This window comes from Rhea americana, unplaced genomic scaffold (genome assembly GCF_003343005.1).
Source record: "Rhea americana isolate MKP2758 unplaced genomic scaffold, rheAme1 scaffold_52, whole genome shotgun sequence".
NCBI lineage: Eukaryota > Metazoa > Chordata > Aves > Rheiformes > Rheidae > Rhea > Rhea americana.
This window is the reverse complement of record NW_028186668.1, coordinates 2261437-2263863: the sequence shown is the minus strand read 5'-3', so window position 1 is coordinate 2263863 and position 2427 is coordinate 2261437. Positions and strand designations below refer to the sequence as shown.

Below are 2427 nucleotides of genomic sequence, written 5' to 3'. Positions count from 1 at the left end.
TTTTTTTTTTTTTTTTAACTTCCATTAAGCTAAATCCTTATCAGATCATTGTTGCCTTTTAGAGAGTAATCTATTCTCATCCATTTTGTTTCTGTATGAGTGGTCTGAAACAGATCAGGTCACTTTATGAATTGTGGATGATCTGATAAGGTTTTACTTACCTACACATCAGAGTTTGACTCTGATAATTGACAGAACTTTATACTGGGTATTACTGACTTTTGATTAATTTTTTTTTAAAAAGTCAGTACATACATTGGTAAATTGCCATGGTATTACTGGACCTCTGTGGTTTATTGTTAAATCAATGTCCTATGATACTGTCCCATTGTTGCGCTTGATGTTCCTGATACAGGTAAGGAAATAGTTTGTCATTTCTGCTATGAATACATAGAGAGAGTTCAGTATTGTCTCTGTTAGATTTGTTTTTATTACATTGACAGCATTCAACCAGCGTTCCCCATTGTGTAAATAAACAAATTTGCTGAATAAAGTGAAAGTCTTAAATTCATATGTTTAAGTAAATTTTTTTAGTACACTTCTATAAACAGCTATAAGAATGACAATGCACATTATTAAATTCAAGACTATAGTGGTATTTTTTTAAGTTTGCTTTAATCTATTGTGGCTGCTCCTACTTATAATGCAAAATTACACACAGTTAGAAGTCCCTGCAGTTGTGAATGTTTTTGATGGCTGTTGCTTTTTTCATGAATGTCGGGTTTTATTCTGACAAAGACTTATTTCAGCTATAGTATCATGTTTGAACAGCTGTTTGGCTTACTGCTCCCAGGCCAGTACTTCAATATCTATTCCCCTTCAGTTTACCTCATAATATGGTATGTTGTATAGGTTAAGATCTTTACCATATAATGAATAGATAGATCCAAAAGGATTAAAAAATTGAAGTTCTTCCCCAAAGGACTGGACCAGCTAGCACACTTGAACTCAAAAGCAGAAAGTGAGATTCTATTTAAATGTATTGTTTTAGCCAGAAAGCAACTGTTATTCATATATGAGATCTTGACTGTTATCCATTTATATATACAGGTTTTATTTTGAAAAATTAAACTACAGATTAAAAACTATATATAAAAAAAATCCCCCTTTTGTATGTAACTCTTCTATCAAAACCTGGATTACTATAGCTTGTCCAGTTTTAAAACTGTCTTTTTCCTGTTGGTGTGCAACATCTGTGGTAAACATAAAATGAAAGATATCAGTAGTTGCTTTGAGTATTTGAATGTTTRCTGGACAAAGTTGGAAATAATTTCTGATATCCCAACAGATGTGTTTCTGTAGATTTGGCAAATTAAATGTGGGAGCGAGTTGAATGTATCACTGAAAACAGTATTCAACGTGCTTTGTATGAAACTTGGGATTGCGGGCAGGTTGATGTGTATTGCTTTGTCCAGTATGTCAAGATAAATGTGAAGACAGCAAAATACCTACACTATTACTGTACTTAAATTTGTCTTTATATATTGTATTACAAAAAAAAGGTTGCTTAATGCATAAAAACAAGCTGAAGCCAAATCATGTACATGACCTGTTGGCAGGAGCAGGCTGTATTTAAAGCTCAACCGATACCTGTATTTCTAAAACAGAAAACATCCCCTGTTCCCTTATGAGAAACAAGCTATTAAAAGTCAATACTGAAACAGTCCTATGCATTTTTGTTTACTCTCCTTTTCTAAAATCAAGAAGCTAAGTTCTCCTAAATGCAGCTGTGTTATTAAGCATTTTGCTCTTCATCTCTAATTTGCTGTTAAATAATAGCATTTGTTTTCTATGTTTAAGTTTCTTAAACGACTCGAGGTTACAGTTGGGGGGGGGAATCTTACTTCCTTCTAATAATGCTTTTAGGGTTATTGTGTGGACAAAATGTCGACTCAGAATTAGATAACCCCTTTCAATATCTCACACTTTCCTACTTGTGTTTACTTGTCTCCACTCAAAAAAAAGGCTATATATTTTTTGTTAGGGCAAAAATTTGTTTGGCGAAACCACCRTATCTTTACTGTCTTTGTCAGGTAGAGTTTTATAGATTTTGAATGGGGTGGACTTCACATTTGAATTGTTGTGGGATTTTCTTTTATTTTTAAAAATTACTGTAAAATTTCAGGCATACAGTTGATTTCTAGAGTAGACAGAATTGGAGGTAGGGGAAGAATTGACATCTGATTATGAGAATATGAGATGTTTTATCTTCCCATAATACGTTGCATTGGGCAGATATTGAGCATGTTAGAATGCGGAATGTCATTTAGGTAATGATTAAACAGCATTTGTGTATATTAACTTATGTGGAGAACTTGCTGAAATTTCTTTTATGAATTATTTTTTATTATAGCTGGTTATTTTTTATTATATTTTGAATTTTCAACATCAATTTTGGGTAGACATGTTTTTGTGTTTTTTTTTTTT

General features: G+C 32.3%; 1 long non-coding RNA gene across 1 annotated transcript in view; it reads right to left on the bottom strand.

Moving 5' to 3' along the window:
• LOC146588356 (uncharacterized) overlaps nucleotides 1–2427 on the bottom strand; it is a 44881-nt gene that overhangs the window by 40012 nt on the left and 2442 nt on the right. The window lies entirely within an intron of this gene.